Here is an 18,032-nt window from a genome sequence, read left to right on the forward strand (position 1 = left end):
TGTGTGTGTGTGTGTGTGCACGTGTTCATCCCTGTCTGTGTGGCTTGGGCAGGGGCTGTGTCTTGGAGGGCCCGGAGTCCTCACAGGCTTTCCGGTGAATAGATTGGAGCTGCGTGGAAAACTAGAAGCAGTTCTATGGACTGGAGTGCAGAGGGGCCCGGCCAAGGATGCTGAGCAGCTCTGCCCCTGACCTGCCAGGCAATCTCCTGCTCTCTAAGATGTTCCAATTCACATGGAGCTGAGTTAAATGATACCTAGGTGAAAGCCTTCCTGCTCCACCAGTGGCTCCCATTGAGAAGCCCAGGGTAGTTTTTTCAGTGGGAGCTGAGGCCCGTGTGTCTTCTGGAGCCTGCGGTCTTCAAGGAGATATCAGGAGGAATGGTATGTTCACTCCACCCTGCTTCCCCCAAATCACTCCAGTTTGTCTGCCACAGAGAACAGGTTCTTTGAAAGTCATCTACTACTTTCTTGGGGGTAGGGTGGGGATAAGAGTTTGCTGCTTTAACAGACAGTGGTGGCGTACACCTTTAATCCCAGCACTTGGGAGGCAGAGGCAGGTGGTTCTCCATGAGTTAGAAGCCATACTGGTCTACAAAGTGAGTTCCAGGACAGCCAGGACTACACAGAGAAACCCTGTCTCAAAAAATAAAACAAAAATGCTGTTTTTAAAAAGGAAGGAAACAAAAGCTCAGTCTGACTGTTGCTGATCCCAAACCTCACCTGCCCACTCCTTCAGCCCATTCTGCAGGGAAAGGGGATGAAAGCCTGGGATGTGCTTTGTGTGGGAATACTGCAGGTCCTGGCTGTCCATTCCATTCTGGTGTCAGGGCTCTCCTGGGGGACGTATACCACTGTTGACTTCCTGTTTTCCAAGACCATCTCATTAGGCATTGCCAAAATAAATATCTTAGGATACCTGGCCAGGTCCTCAGGCGTTTCTGCAACTACTGTGCACAGCCAGCACCTTTGACCTTTGTGCCCACTGAGGAGCTACCACCACTCATCTGAAGATGGGGGGGACACGGTGCTGCTAGAGTTGGGGCTATGGTCTCATCCAGAAATCTGGGTCTGGTTGTCCTTCTGTGAATGGAAAAGGAGCTCTGCTTGCTGAGGCCCCGGCTTTTGTTGTTTCTCACTGCTTTGTTGCTGTTGCTGCTGCTGTTCTGACATGCAGTCTTGCTATGTAGCCCAGGCTGGCCTTAAACTCAAACTCCCCTGCCCCGCCCTCACAAGTGCTTGAATTATAGGACTGTATCACCACACTGTCTTATCGCCACAGGTTTACAGATGTGGAGCTTGAGGTCCAGAGGTTTGACTGTCCTGGGTCACACCTGTGAAGGTGGCATCAAGAGGTAGACTCAGAGCCTCTGATTTCAAAGCTGCCTCTTGATGTTCCAAACCCTTTAGTTTTTCCACCTTCCCAGCCCAGCTAGTAACTTCCTGAACCAGCACCTGGGGCTGTAGCTCTTAGGGGCCCTCGCAGAGCTAGGTGCTCTTGTCAGATCAGCCACCCAGGCCTACCAGCTAGTGACCTGGTGTGTCGTAGGACAGCCAAGGGTTAAAAGGATTTAACAGTATTTGTGCACAGTTCCAGTCCGGAGCCCCCTGTGGACTGCCCACCCAGTTCTGGCAAGTGACTTGCCTGCCTGTGAGTCACACAGACACTGGTGAGTCAGGTTTTCCTCTTCTTCCTTCTGGAGCAGCTGGGGAGGAGTGGGGTTTTCTTAGGAAACAGATCCGTCTCTTTGCTCTCCTACTCTTTCCCCTTGTCTCAGAGCTGGCTGCTTTCTTTGCATACAACCACAACTTGGTCCTAGAGGAAGAGTCCTTTGTGTTGGTCCTTACAGGAGAAGGGATCTGAGCTCTGGCCACACTGGGCAGAACCCGAGTGGACTCAGGTGGAGGGAGAGATAAGACGGCCTGCCAGCCTTGTAGTAAAGAGTGCAGGGAGCCACACACCTGGGCTGAGGTTTGGTTTGTTCTGTCTGCGAAGAGGTGACTGCCCTCTGGACATTCATGTAGGTTCCCCCAAGCACAGGGTCTTCCCTGAGCTGTCCCTACTGCTTTTTAGCCAGTCTGACTGTGCAGATGGTCAGCCTCAAGCAGGCACAGGGTTCTCCCAGAGTACCCCTTGCCAGGCCCTCACAGAGCCTGATTAAACACAGAGAAAGCAGCCAGCTTGGCCAGTTGGCAAGTTCCTGATCAGCGCTTCTTGGCATGGTTGTGTATTGGAACCATCTGGAGAGCTTCTGAACCCTGTGGTGCTGGGAGCGAGGAGCAGACTCCAAGAGCAATTAAGTCAGATCTGTCCCCTCAAGGGTGTGTGTATGTGTGCACATGCACACACGCATGTACACATGCATTTTTCTGGTAGACCCTGCGGTATCAGTTCTAAAGAGTTTGTCCTCCAGTAGTTGGCAGTCAAGTATTTGCTAGAACAACACAGCGTGGGGAATATCCAAGTGTAACCCAGAGCTGATGTTGGGGCTTCAGGCCTGTCAGGAAAAGAGCCTCAATCCTGGATCATGATGGATGAGGGCCAGAGGTCTGGACCCCTAAATACTAAGGAAGGAAAGCAGGGGGGACGGGGTCTGCCAGGGCTGGTGAGTCAGGCTGTAGAGGAGGAAAGGGAAGGGATGAGTCAGGCACAGCTGCTTGCAAGGCCCAAACTTGGCTTCAGAGCATAAATGTGCTCAGTGAGTTCTCTTGTCAATCTGCAGACTAAATGTTGTGTGCCGCAAGCTGTGACTTGAGGAAATGGTGATGGTCCTTGAAAAGATGGGGTTCCAGATCTCAGGAGCGTTGAGCATCACTGTGCATACTTTGAACAGCTCTCGGGAATTCTAGGTAAATAAGAGAGTGACATTCAGGTTTGGCAGATGTGCCTGGAGGAACATACAAGTGTCATGATGGAAAGGACTTTAACTTCTGACTCCAAGTTCACTCCACTGAGAATGCCAGCCAGAAAGATAATAGCACAGAACTCCTTACTGACCTCTGTACAAAATGTGGATTAAATTAACGGAGGGCTTGGGAGAAACTGGAGCCACACCAGGGAAAGCCTTAATCATTCTGGCGCTGATCATAATAGGTAGGGCTTGTTTGCTTGCTTGTTTGTTTGTTTTGAGATAGTTTCATGTAGTTTAGGCTGATCTTGAACTCATTGTTTAGCCAAGTATGATCCTGAACTCCTGATTTTCCTGCCTCCACTACTCAATTGTTGTGATTACAGATGTGTGCCCAGCTTGACCCCAGGAGTTCTAAATATACTTGGTGTGATGTTCGTTGTGGGGCAGAGATCTAATGTATACAGGAACCAGTGATCTTAGTGCTATGCCTCACCTGGGCTGTTCAGTTCTCTCAACTAAGCTAACTAAACCAATGCTTAAGGGCTTTTCCTGGTTGGGAAATTTTTTCCAGCTACCAGGCTTTATCCTGGTTATTGTTCTCCTCTGGCATTTCGTTTCTTCCAGTTAAGTCTGGGTAAGTTATGTCAATGCATTTATCTTATTCAATTTGGATGGGAGAAGCAGTAGCAGGAAGTAGGGATTGTCAATGTGGAAAACAGAGAAGGTCAGGGAGCCCACTAATGAGATGGAGCAAGAGCATGGGGTGGCAGATTCAACTAATAGTACTAATGACAAACTGAGAGATGGCTCAACAGTTAGGAGTACTTGATGCTCTTCTAGAGTACCCAAGTTTGGTATTTTGTACCTACTTTGGGTGGCCCACAACCACCTATAACTCCAGCTCCAGGGGACCTCCATGGATCCACACCCCCACACACAAATAAAAATAAATCTTCTTTTTAAAAAAAATTACGAAGGCCTGGTGGTGGTGACACACACTGTTAATCCCAGCACCCAGGAGACAGAGGCAGGCAGATCTCTGAGTTCTAGGCCAGTCTGGTCTACAGAGTTAAGTTCCAGGACAGTCAGGACTGTTACACAGAGAAACCCTGACTCAGAAAAAAAATTAAATTACAGAAACAAACAACCACAGTAACAGTAATCAATGCTTCTACTAGAGAAAATATGTGCCATGTTTGTGTGTATGTATGCATTAAGGAAGCAAGAACCTGTGAGTCTGAGTGTTAAGGCAATCACTTGTGGAATTTAGGTTTGTATGTACACATTTATAAATCTAGCTTCATGCAGTCTTCCAGCCTCCTTCAAGAGGTGAGAAAATAGCTGGGTAGTGGTGGAGCACGCCTTTAATCCCAGTACTCAGGGGGCAGACGCAGGCAGATCTCTGAGAACTCGAGGCCAGCCTGATGCACAAAGTGAGTTCCAGGACAACCAAGGCTGTTACACAGAGAAACGGTGTCTTGAAAAACCAATAATAATAAAGTGAGAAGATGACCATCCAGTCAGTGCCCTACCAAAGAAGCTTCTTAGGTTGTAAGTAATAGATCTCCCTTTTTGGTTTTTCGAGGTAGGGTTTCTCTGTGTAACAGTTCTGGCTATCCTGGCACTATCACTGTAGACCAAGCTGGCCTTGAGCTCACAGAGATTCACCTGCCTCTGCCTCCTGAGTGCTAGGATTAAAGGCATGTGCCGCCACAACCTGGCAGTAATGGATCTCATGTTCAAGCTCATTTCTATCTTGGCCCCAAAACCCAGTGGTCTAACTTACCACTTCACTTTTCAGTGAAGCACAAAAGCATCTTCTGCAACTGTTCTGTTGTTTGGCTTCTGTGTGGTACCCAGTGAATAACATGAGCTACTCAACACTTCATCATGATGGGCAGATGACTTTGCTCAACTTAGGCTAATATAAAAAGTTCAAGCATGTACTACAGGTGCTCTGGTGTGGGTGTTATCTGTGTCTGATAGAACTCAGGCAGAGCGTGGTCCCAGTTTAATGGTTTTGAGAGGTAGGTGGGCTTTTAGGAATCTGTCTTATAAGTGGCTTGATGTTTTCTTCGACGTTTGGCCCCCTTTCCTTTCCTGAGTGCATATCCACTTGTTCTTTGGTTTTTCTGCTGTGCCGGTTGCAGCACATGACCTCTTGCATTTTACCTCCTGTGGTAAAGAGAACAGTATTCAAGTTTTTGAAAACAACAGTGACTTCATGAAGAAGATAACCTTAACTACATTGTGCTAACACATAGTATTGACGTAGCTTGACTGTCAGAGACCGTTGCTAGTACCATGGTTTTGGACTTTCAGAACTGTGAGCCAAAATAGACTTCTTTCTTCCTAAACCACCCACTCTGTTCTTCTGTCAGAATAACAGAAAATGAACTAAGACAGTAGGCCAGGCTAAGCTGTGCTGTTTGGTAAGTTAGGTGTATTAAATGCATTTTGTTTTATGTTGTTTTCAGCTTACAGGGGGCTTATCAAGATGATTTCAGTGGGGGAGTGTCTGAATCCTCAGGTCTGTGTATCTCTGTTCCATTTCTGCCGTGTAGTCCAGTGGGGAGTAACTAGAATTAGTGTTTGCTTTCTGCCGTGAGATTTATCCGCAATGGAGGTAGGTTTCCTCATGGTGTTGCGATTTTCCCAAGCAGGGTTGTTGTATGAGATGGGGACTGGTTTCCACTGCTGAGCCCCGGGCCAGCTGTGCTTAGTTGGAATCTATCTAGTCTGCGTTTCTTCAAGCCTGCAAAGGACCTGGGCACCCAGTCCTGAATGTGGGCTGGGATCTAGGATCCAGAAAACTGGGCTGAACTGCTAGCTCCTGTTACCTTGTTCATTTTCTGTTTTCTTGCTGCCTTTGCCACCATAATCCCAGTGTTCAGCTCCAGATATTTTCATATGCTAGTTAGAACTTAGCCTGCTCTGTTGGTGGAATAGTTTAACAGAAGAAATTTATGCCACACACACTTGGGAAACAGATATGGGATCCAGGGCAAGACTCCTTACCTCTTAGTCTGTTTCCTCATCAGCTAAGAGGGGCTGGAGAAATGGCGGTTAAGAGCACTGACTGCTCTTCCAGAGGACCCGGGTTCAATTCCCAGCACCCACATGGCAGCACCCACTGGGAAAATCCAGTCCCAGGGGATCCGACACCTTCACACAAATGCACATAAAATAAAGATAAAAAATCATAAAAAATAAAGCAGTCTTTAAAAAAAAAGAAGTGCTAAGGCTATATGATGTTATCGCTCCCAGCTTCAAGACCCTGCCCTACCTTCAGTGCTGTGTCTTAACAGAATGGCATGTCTGACACCAGGTAATATGGAGCCCATAGTAGCACAGTGTCGTGGCTGATACTCAATGGGTTTTTCCCTTTGATGGCAGCTTAGACATCTGGGCTACCTGTGCAGAAACAGTGGAGAGAGCTCTTCCCTCCCCCTCTTTCCTCTTTTCCTCCCTACAGTCCCAAGGTAGCAAAGGGAGCTGGCCAGATACAGGAGACCTTTCTAGCAACCCCCAAGGAGTTCCTGACTTATTTATTAGCTGCCATCTTCCTCTTATCCCCTAGGGACAATGCTGACCCTGTGCTTGAAGCCTGCTCAGGAGCGCAGCATCCAACCAAGCTCGTTCTTTGTCCCTGTTAAACTTAACCTCGTTTAACCCCTGTGTTTTCCCGCACTCAGAAGTAAAGAGCAAGAGTTTTCAAGTTTTTCAATATCACAGCAACTTCATGAAGAAGATGCTGACCTCTGACTGCATTGTGGTCAAGTACGGTATTGGCTTGATTATCAGACTTTAAGCACTAGGCAGAGTGATCACATTTAGCCTTTACTGCAACCCCCCCCCCCATGAAATGGTCTTTCTACATATGGGAACACTGAGGCACAGGATGGTGAGGCCATCTGCTGGTTCACACAGGTGCTCACTAGCCAGAGAGAGCCCCCACCACCCATCTCTGAAGGCCTTGAGGAGTAACAGACAGCAGAGAAAGGTGTCTCCTTTCTCAGTTATCTGTGGCCAGAAAAGTCATGTTGGGGTCAGGACCCTAGTTACACTTGGAAACAAACATCAGTACACGGTGAAGACTAGAAAGGAGTCACTACAAGGAAAGAGCAGCTGGAATTCTAAAAGTTCACGTGGCTTAAATGTGGGAACTTTCTCAACACCTGTTGTTTAACTGCATTTGTGTCCTCTTCCCTCCAGACTGGCCTTAGCTAAGGAGCTGTTGGCCATATGGCATGTTAAACCACCCTCCTGGAGTGTGGGGGTTCTGTTGCTACTTGAGCTCACATAGGCCCTGACTGGTTGGTTACTGCCCGCTCTGGGTCCTACCTGCTCCTGTTTGACTTCCCAGGGCCAGGCTGGGGCTCAGGCCAGAGGGCAGAGAACGACCTCTTTCCCAGTATACTCAGGTGGCCCTCTTGTGAATGTGTACGTTGCATCAGAGCAGTGAAAGCACAGACTGTTGTCTGTGCTCTTGTGAGCCCCCTTGTCCTTTTCCATAGCTGCCCCTAAGACTTCTGGGTAAAGCTGTTTCTCTTGGCCACACTTGGAGCTCCTTTCACCGCAGAGGTTCCTGTCCTCACTGGGCTTGGTTCCTGGCATCCAGTGCCTTGTCCTGCAGTCACCTCACGGAGCACTCTGAGGGGTCTTTGGCCCCCTCAGATTCTCCTCTGCTCCCCTCCCTGTCTTCTTCCTCCCAAACAGTCCTCTCTTCCCCATTTGCAGGGCTTTCTTCCCACTGATTCTGCCTTTCCCATTCTGTCTGTCCACTTCATTTGTACCAGGTGCTGAACTGCCCTGGGATCAGGAAGATGCACTGCAGGGGCTCTTGGCTTCAGGCCACTGAAAAAGATAGTGGCAGAGAAGTGCAGTACTCTAGGCATGGTGCCATCCTGGAGCAGACACAGAGTCTTCCTGCCTTGGTCCTTCTGCCTTGCACAGGACCACTTGAGACTTCTGTATCTGGAGGAGATACAGTTTGGGATGTCTGGCTTGTTACTTAGCAACCATCTCCACCCTCACCCCCCCTGCTAAACCCTGTAGGTGGACCCTAGGGAATGGAGAGGCAAGACCCACAGGCCTGCTCAGAGTCCCAGATGAGCAGAGCTGGGCCAACACAGTCCTGTCTCTTCTCTTCTACTGAAGGTTACCCAAGCTCTGAAGGTCATCTCAGGCTATGTCTGGCTATAAATACTATGTTTCCTGGGGGGATTACCTGGGCTCTTCTCCTGGCTACACCCTCTTAGGCTGGGCTGATCCTTTCTGGGCCAGTGGTTCTTTCTGACCTCTTATCCCCTGCAGACTTTGGCATTCAGCTGTAAACTATTGGAGACAGTGCGAAGAGTGAGGGGAGATTCAAGAATTTGTCCTAGGCTAATGGCTCTTGCAGCTAGAACGGCTGGGACCAAGTAACTTTCCTTCTGTGTGGAGCGTCATCTCTTTTCAGCAAGCACAAGCCCAGGCTTGTCCATAATCAGTACTTCAGGGTCGGACACTTTTGGCCCCATCCCTGGAACCAGGCCTAGGGTGGAGCTTGGTAACTGAGCATGGAAATAGCTGAGGGATTTCTGCAGGCATAAATAGGGCCAGCTCATGTCTTGGGAGGATTGCCTTGGGAAGTCTCTGCTCCCTTTTGTTGGTCTCCAGCTCAGTATCACATCTCAGGAGTTCATTCACTCTAGTCCCTGAACTACAGGAAGAATCTCCTGGGGTCTGAAGTCAAGAAGCAAAGCGAAGGCAGGTGTGATGGCACATGCCTGTTATCCCAGCACTCAAGAAGCTGAAGCAGAAAGATATGACTTGTAGGGCAGCCTGGCTAAAACAGCAAAACTCAGTGTGTGTGTGTATCTGTGTGTCTGGGTGTGTCTGGGTCTGGGTCTGTGTGTGAGTGTGTGTGTGTCCCTGTGTCCCTGTGTCCCTGCTCTGTCAGTTCATTCTCAGTTCGGCAGATGTTTCTGAGAACCTTGCGTTGTGCTTGACACCCTCAAGGCACTGGGCTACTGAGGGTAAAGCCAGGAAGTCTGTGCCTGCTTTCCTATGTTTCTGAGAACTCTTATTCTGTGTAGTCATTTTGACTTAAGCCCTCTTGTAGAGTCAGGTGTAGAGAGTGAATATATACACACGCACACAACCACCACTACCATCACCACTAGACAAGTTGTAGTGTTCTTTTTCCCTCTTTCCTCTCACTGTCCTCCCTTGGGTGGTAGTGCCAGACACTGCTCATTATCCAGGCCAAACTGCAGCAGCCACCTTCATTATCCTCCCCCAACCCAGACACTGTGCCCTCTTGCTCTCTCCTTCTTCCCTCTCCAAGTCAGCTTGGCAACCATTTCAGAAACTATGTGTTGATCTAATTTATGTTAACCTGTGTGTTATCACAGCATTTCTGCTCTTGTTCTATGTTTACAAGTAGGATTTTATTTGGGGGGGGGGGGTTTGAGGCAGGGGTTGATATAGCCTAAGCTCGCTTTGAATTCCATATCCAGCAGAACCTTGAACTCCAGCTCATTCTGTCTCCCTCCCAAGTCCTAGGATTACAGTGTGTACCCCACACCTAGGTACAAATAGGGTGTTTTATCATATTGAGGTAATCAAGACCCAGAAAGAGAATTATCATATGTACTCACTCATAAAAGTGGTTTTTAAACATAAAGCAAAGAAAACCATCCTACAACTAACAATCCCAGAGAACCTAGACAACAATGAGGACCCTAAGAGAGACATACATGGATCTAATCTACATGGGAAGTAGAAAAAGACAAGATCTCTGAGTAAATTGGGAGCATAAGGGACCATGGGAGAGGTTTGAAGGGGAGGGGAGCAGAGAAAAATGTAGAGCTCAATAAAAATCAATAAAAACAAACAAACAAAAAACAAATAGGGTTGTTTTTATTTCCCATGCCTAGGGAACGAGCCCAGGGCCTTGTACATGCTAGCTGGGTAAGCGCTCTGCTACGGAGCTATACCTCCAGGCCTGTCCTCTGCAAGAACACAGACACACACACAATGGTGTCAAGGATCAGACTCGAGTCATCAGACTTGTGCAGCAAGTGTTTCTACTAGCTCAACAATCTGAGTTTTGTCAGCCTGAGGCTGTACTGACACCCCAGGAAACTCCAGTGCAGGGGCTTTGCAGTCATTCTATGTGGTCATTCCAGTCACACACATACTTCCTGCCTAGTCACAAGTGTCTTTTGCTATTGCCTGCCCACTTCCACCATAGACACCCAGGATCTTGCAGATCTTCCTCTCCCATCTCCTACTATAGGGATCTGCCTTAACTACTAAATTGATATGTTTAAAATCTTTTGTGGGCTACATCCAGAGCAGGGAGAATTTCCTTCACCCCATCTTTTACGGGAGCTTATGCAGAAGTGGAGTCCTAAGTAGTTGCCACTGAATGCTTTTGCTGTTGAACCCAGCAGAGCCTGCCCTGGCCCTAAACAAGACTGCTAGTGCTGCCAGGGCTGAAACCCTAGAGCTCTGGCTCTCTATTTCCTGGCTCATCACCATCCTCAGCCCCACTCACTGGCTTCCTGAGTTCTTCCAGCTTTTCTCTGGCAGCTCCTCAAAACACCATGTGTCCTCTGTGCTTATTAACAACTTTCCTGGTAATCTTATTACAGAAGCAATTAATTCTCATTGTAGAAAACTTGGAATATAAGCAAAAAAAATCACTGATAACTGCCATTCAGTTACAGCCACTGTTCACATTCTAAGTATAAGTTTGTCTGGTCTTTTGAATATTTATATAATTATGCATATTTTCTAGAAGCCAAAGCTGGGGCACAGAGCTCTTGCTGTTCTAGATCCTTTCCTCCTTGCTACAGAGTTGCTGCCCCTGATGGCCTCTTTTCCTGGTCACTTGAGTTTCAGTTGCCCCAGCTGTCCCTGCTAAGACCATGCAGGTTAACAGCTGCATGTCACTGCTCTTTCCTTAGGGTAAATTCCTAGGAAGCCAAAAGTCAAGCCAAAGAGTTGGGCTTTAAAGTTTATTTTGATATCATATCAAATAAATGGGCTTAATAAGATTTATAACAAGTTATATGGCATATGAGTTTTCATATCTTTTCTAGACAAAGTCTCATGTAGCCCTGGCTGGCCTCAAATTCACTCTGTAGCCAAGCACGGCCTTCAACGCCTGATCCTCCTGCCTCCACTTTATGAATCTTGGGACTCCAGGCCCGTGCCCATTGTATGTGATAGTGAGGGCTAAGCTGTGGCTTTGTGCATGCTGGGCAAGCACTCTGCCAGCTGAGCTACATTGTCAGTTCCATTTTTTTAAACTTATTTTTCTTTTCTTCTGAGGACAGGGTCTCATACTGTAGCCCTAGCTAGCCTTGCGTTTGCTATAGAACAGGCTGACCTCAAACTCCTGGCAGTCCTTCAGCCTCAGTCTCCTGAGTTACTGTTATAGGCAGCTGTCCAGTTTGATCTCAGTGTGTGTGTGCATGTGTGTGCACGTGCGTGAGAATGTGTACATTAGCAAAGGCATGCACACATGCCAAAGCATTCTAGTAGAAGTCGTAGGATCAGGCTATGGCCCTCACCTTCCACTTTGAACCAATCTCTGTTGACTGCTGCTGGGTAAACCAGGCTAACTGGCCTGGTGGGGAGGGGGGAGCGGGGCTTCTCATCTCACTGTAGACGAAGCACATGGATTACAGACCTACACTACCTTGCCCTGCTTTTACATGGGTTCTGGGGACTTAGGTTCTCACATTCATGTAACAAGTGCTCTTTACTCACTAAGTCATTTACCCCAGCCCGTTTTTGTCGTTGTTGTTGTTTGTTTTGTTTGATTCAACTTCTTGTAAAATATATTGAAAATAAAATTTAAAAGCCATCATCGAAGCCAGCCATGGAGACACATGCCTTTAACCCCAGCATTCAGAGGCAGAGGCAGATGAGGCCAGCCTGATCTACAGAGAGAGTTCCAGAACAACTAGGCTATACAGAGAAACCCTGTCTTGAAAAACAAAACAACAAAACCAAACACAGTCATCATCAGTTAACTTATGTGCTTAGATGGAAAAACTTCCTCTTCTGTTTTGGATTTTAGGTTTTTCTTGTTGTACACGCCAGTATGTAGAGGGTTCAGATATCAGGCATGTGTCCTGTGAGTTCAGATTTGGGCCTAGAGTGCTGATATTTTTATGCTGCGTTTGACCCACTGATGAAGGCACCAAGAGGACCCAGAGATGCTGCCACTGCCCTCTAGTGCTGCAAAGGAAAACAACACTGTGTTGGGGTCCTGCTTCTCTGGAGTTAACTAACTCTGCCTATCCTTTGCTTCTGCCTCCCTCCATGAGTGAGGGAAACTTGTAAGGCCTTATGTTCCAGGTCACTGTGGGTAATGTGGATGTTTGGAGAGGCTCATATGTAGTGTCAGTCCATGGATGAGAAGTGTAAATGACTCTTAAGAAAGTTAGCTGCTGTCTGGGTAGAGGAGAGATAACCCAGAGGTTGCTTTAAAAGGTTTATGAGCAAAGTGGCATCCCAAAGAGGCCGTGAACAAAGACAACTTCCAAGGTGATATAGAAACACTCAGATTACAGACACTGTACTGTCATGCCCTGCAGTTATATGGGTTCTACAGATTTGAACTTAGATCATCACGGCTGAACAGCAAATCACCACAGGGGTGTTATTGAGAAGATCAGTCCATTACATAGAATACCCAGGAGAGAGGCATGTGTGCATAGTTACCGTTCAGATTTCCTTAGGGTCACAACTCAGTAACCTCAGTATCAGGCATAGCCAGGGAATGATGAAAATGTCTCAGAGCTTGCCTATGTCTTTTGTAGGAAAACTGTGCTTAGCAGCGCATGGAGGCACATTCCTGTAATTCTAACATGGGAGGTTAGGACAGAGGGTTAGGGTTAGGAGTTCGGGGCTGGATTCTCCTCTACACTGCAAATTCAAGACCACCCTAGGCTGCCTGAAACCCTGTCCTTTTTTTTTTTTTTTTTTTTTTTTTTTTTTTTTTTTTTTTTGAGACAGGGTTTCTCTGGGTATCCCTGACTATCCTGGAACTTGCTCTGTCTACCAGGCTGGCCTCAAACTTACAGAGGTCCGCCTTCCTCTGCCTCCAGAGTGCTGGAATTAAAGGCGTGCACCACCATGGCCCGCAAGACCCTGTGTTTTAGAAAAGGAAAGAAAGGACGAAAGACAATGCTAACACTCAATTGTATCATTTTTCTCAGTCCTCATCAAGTTAGTCCCATGCACTAAACCTGAACCCCTGCCCAGGCTAGAAGCAGCAGCAGACAATCCAGAAAGAAATGACATACAGCAACAAACGAAAACCACAAAAAGGCTCAAGAAGCTAAAGAGCACTGGACAGAGGGCAGAAGCACATGCTTCGGGGCCCCTGAGGGTGTCCCGCTACTAGTCTTGTCTCCTGATGGATCACTGCTCTGATCCGGAGTAATCACCACCAAGACCCAAAGGATCAGGAGCAAAGGGCACAGGAATCACAGGGGAGCTACTTCCTTGCTCAGGGCAAAACATCTTCAAAACAAAGTTCATCACAAAAATATGTTTCTAAAATGTTTCTTTGGTACTTCCTTTCTTTCCATTGATCTTGTTTTGATTTTTGTGGTTGGTGGAGGGTGTAGGAATTGTTTTGTTTTTCTATATGGAAAACCTATAACCCCAACATGATTACCAAATAGGCCGCCTTCTACCCCTGTCCTCCATCAGCAATGTTGGTTGGTTTTTTTTGTTTTTTTGTTTTTGTTTTTTTTTTGTTGTTGTTGTTTGTTTTTCAAGACAGGGTTTCTCTGTAGCTTTGGAGCCTGTCCTGGAACTAGCTCTTGTAGACCAGGCTGGCCTCGAACTCACAGAGATCCACCTGCCTCTGCCTCCTGAGTGCTGGGATTAAAGGCGTGCGCCACCACCGCCCGGCATAGCAATTTTGTTTTTTGCTGTGGCAAGGTGGTATGTGCACCTGGGTCCATTTCTGGGCTCTCGTTTCTATTCTTTTGGCCTATTTGTCTGTCTTGTTGTGATGACTGTAGAATTACACTAGACCTCAATAACGGCAGTGCAGGCTATCCTACTGTGTTCTTGTCAAAAGCAGCTTTGTTCTTCTACACAATATTCCCTCCTCCTTTCCTCCCCTTTCTTGTTATATGTGTGTGGAAATTTATATGTGTGATATTTGTGCATGCCCATTCTCAGAGGCCAACAAAGAAGAGGGTGGGGTGTTCTGCTGTCAGCCCCCATCTTCTCCCTTAGGACAGGGCCTCTCATTGATTTGAAGAGCTAAGCTGTGGCCAGCAAGCCCCAGTGATTCTCCTGTCTCTGTGCTGTGCTGTACCAAACAACTGTCTTTTTACATGGTACGGGATACCTGAACTCAAGTCTTAATGCTTGTAGAGCGAGCACCCTACCCTCAGGGCCATTTTTCCAGCCCTTCTAGAAAAAAAAATTAACCTTCTATTTCCTTGGAGAAAATTCCCAGTTAAGAACTTTATTGAAGCTGGACAGTGGTGGCGCACGCCTTTAATCCCAGCACTCAGGAGGCAGAGGCAGGCGGATCTTTGTGAGTTCGAGACCAGCCTGGTCTACAAGAGCTAGTTCCAAGATGGGCTCCAAAGCTACAGGGAAACCCTGTCTCGAAAAACAAACAGAAAACAACAACAAAAAAAGAACTTTATTGAGAGCCAGGGGTAGTGGCAAACACCTTTAATCACAGCACTCTAAGGCAGAGGCAGGCCGATCTCTGAATTTGAGGCCAACCTGGTCTACAGAGTGAATTCCCAGGCAACTGGGGTTACACGGAGAAACCCTGTCTTGAAAAACAACAACTCTTTATTGGAGGCCTGGAGAAATAGTTATGTGGCTAAAAGCACATAATTGCTTTTTCAGAGGATTTGAATTGGGTTCCCAGTACCCACATCTGGTAGCTCACAGCTGGCTGAAACTTCAGCTCCAGAGGATTCGACATCCTACACTCACATATACACACAAAGACATACACATAGACACATAATTAAATATAAATCTTTTTAAAAAGAAACTTCATAGCAGTCCTTATGAGCCGAGACACCGTGAAGTTCTCAGAAAATCACCACTTTTCCATTTTCTTTCAGATCCTGGCAAGAACTTAAGTATGCTTTTTCGGATACTTTGGACGCCTTACTTTTTCTCTGAAGCCCCCATCCCTGCCAAGTTGCTGCCTGCTTCCATGTGGGGGGCCTCCATGCTAGTAACTCAGACAGCATGCTGTTTTCCTCCCCGCTCCAGCCCCTTTCTCCAGGCAGCTGCTGAGAGTTCTAACTTTCCTGATCTAGGGTAATTCCCTTTTCATCACTAATAAAACTGTCCTCAGCCGGGCGGTGGTGGCGCACGCCTTTAATCCCAGCACTCAGGAGGCAGAGGCAGGCAGATCTCTGTGAGTTCGAGACCAGCCTGGTCTACAAGAGCTAGTTCCAGGACAGGCTCTAAAGCTGCAGAGAAACCCTGTCTCGAAAAACAAAACAAAACAAAACAAAAAAAAAACAACTAATAAAACTGTCCTCAAGCTTAAAAAACAACTAAACTAGACTTGAACTACATGGCTAGGTCAGGTTAGGGGAATAGACATCTAGATGACATGTGCCTGTGTGGTGCACGTGTGCAGAGCACATGTGTGTAGAGGCCAGTGCTGGATGCCATCCCCTAGCACCCTCTGTCTTTCTTTAAAACAGGATCTCAGTGACATGGAGCTCACTGGGCTACACTGGCTGACTCTAGATCCAACGTTTACATGGGAGCTGGGAATCTAAACTCAGGTCCTCATGTTTGCATGGAAAGACCTTTATCCACTGAGCCATTCCCTAACTCCGGATAATTTCCTTAATGTTTGCCTTCTTCCTGTTGTTACGTTCCACAGTTCTGATGTAAAATATCCGTTGACTTTCTTAACCTCCAGAAGTCTAGATGGCTCTTTTAAATTCTGTGAGATTTTTATAATCCCCTTTCCTTGGCTCATGTCTTAAAGACTCTTATTTCTTTTCTTTTTTTTTTTTTTTGGTTGCAAATAATTTTTTTCCTCATTTTTTTATTAAAAATTTCCATCTCCTCCTCTCCTCCTCCCCCTCCCCTCCCTTCCACCCATACCCCCACTCCCCCAAGGGAACCCTGAAGACTCTTATTTCTTTGCTATTTGATAACCTGCTGTAAATCCCAGTCGAAGTACTGGTAAGCCTGATTCTTTTGCTGCCCGCTGGCTCTCATACTGCTTTATTTATTGTATCTTGTGACTTTTATTTTGTTTTTGTCTGTTTGTTTATTTATTTATTTAGTTAGTTGAGAAGAGATTTCACTGGGTAACCTAGTTTGGCAGGAAACTCACTGTGTGACACTTGCTGACCTCAAACTTGTGATCTTCCTCCATCTTTTGAGTACTGGGGTTGTAGGCATGGGCCACCACTCTGGCTCTGCTGCTCTCCTACCTCAGGGTCTTACTGTGTAAGCTCCAACTGTCTTGGAAATCACTCTGTGGACCAAGCTAGCCTTGAACTCAGAGATCTACCTGCCTCTTTCTCCCAAGTGCTGGGATTAAAGGTGTGCACCACTACACTGGCCTCTGTTGGGTATTTTTGTTTTGTTTTGTTTTGTTTTTGTTTTTCGAGATGGGGTGTTGCTGTAGTTTTAGAGCCTGTCCTGGAACTAGCTCGTGTAGACCAGGCTGGCCTCGAACTCACAGAGATCCACCTGCCTCTGCCTCCCAAGTGCTGGGATTAAAGGCGTGCACCACCACCATCCAGCTTCTATTGGGTATTTTCAAGGCCTGGTTTGAAGCTGTTTTCCTCCAAAGAGGATTTATTTCTCAGGAACACTTTCCACTAAACGTTGGTCTCGGTTTTCTTCTCACACAAGGAACTGTGTGTTTTGGAGTGCAAGCCACAGGATTTAGTAAAACCTCTCACTGTAGCCTCAGGCAGGCTGTTTAATCTCTCTGCATCTGCCCTGTCACCTATGAAATCACATCCTGGTACCTACTGCCTAAGGCTGCAAGACTGGGATGGGAGAGTGTACAGAAATAAGAAGCATCAGTGGTGGTCAGTGAGTAGCATGCTCTTGCCCGGAATAGCTCCACTCCTGCCCCTGCCAATGGGAGCAAACCAGTGAAGCCTTGGCCGCGGCTACTAGCATGACCCTATTGAGAGCACAACCTTGAACTTGCTATGTAGGTGAGGATGGCCTTAAACTTGTTGTGTAGTCAAGGTGAACTTTAGTGCTTACCTGAGCTCCTGTGAATTCTCAGCTCTCAACTTTGAGATGTCTGAGCTTCTAGATACCTTAGAAACAGAAGCCTCTGCCCTAAGTCTTGACCATGGTCTGGAATTGTCTTGGATGTTATTTGGAACCAGTTAACAATAAAAATGAAACTTAACACAAATGATTTGCTTCAGATGCTGTAGGGATTGGTAGGCTATTATATGAGGCCCTAGGCTCAATTCTAGCACTACAAAAAGAAAAGAGTCATTGTAACTATTTGGTAGAGTTATAGGACATAATTTTATGTGTATGAGTGTTTGCCTACATGTAAGTGTGTACACTGCCTGTGGAGGCCAGAAAAGGGCATTAGGATTCCTAGATCTGGAGTTACAGACAGTTGTGTGGCTGCATGTGGGAGCTGGGATCCAAACAGGGTCCTCTGGAAGTGCAGCCAGGTTTTCTTTTGCTACACCTGGTCCGTGTGCACCACAGGGAAGGAGAGAGACAACACTTATGGGTCCTTAACATATAAGCAGGTCACTGACCGATCAGGGCTGCAGGACAAAGACTCGGAGCCTTGTTGCTCCTGGCATCCCCAAGCAGGGGCAGAAGCGGGGTTTATGAACATAAAAACCACAGACACCTGTTGCCAAGTCACAGGTACAATTTTCCACCAATCAAGATTCAAAGATTAGGGGTTTTCCCTGTGTGTTCCATCACTGTCAACTAATACAGAATGTAAGCTTTTCAGTACAGCCAGATTCATTTGTTTTTTTCTGTTGTTAGGAACAGCCATAACGAGTTAGAAAACTAGGGGGCATAACAGACTATTTCTGTTGTCTAAGGAGGAGGTTGACCAGCCATTGGAAAGTTCCCAGCTCTCATAGGGCTTGAGAACCTGAACAGTGTTTCACTCTATGGGTAAAATGGAGTCTAAAGTCAAATGGCAGTACT

At 46.9% G+C, this 18,032-nt stretch overlaps 1 protein-coding gene across 1 annotated transcript in view; it reads left to right on the plus strand.

The window, feature by feature from the left end:
- The window catches only part of Ubtd1 (ubiquitin domain containing 1), a 62,610-nt gene that overhangs the window by 37,124 nt on the left and 7,454 nt on the right, over window positions 1-18,032 (plus strand). The gene's annotated exons all lie outside the window — the stretch shown is intronic.

This window comes from Arvicola amphibius, chromosome 1 (genome assembly GCF_903992535.2).
Source record: "Arvicola amphibius chromosome 1, mArvAmp1.2, whole genome shotgun sequence".
NCBI classification, from domain to species: domain Eukaryota; kingdom Metazoa; phylum Chordata; class Mammalia; order Rodentia; family Cricetidae; genus Arvicola; species Arvicola amphibius.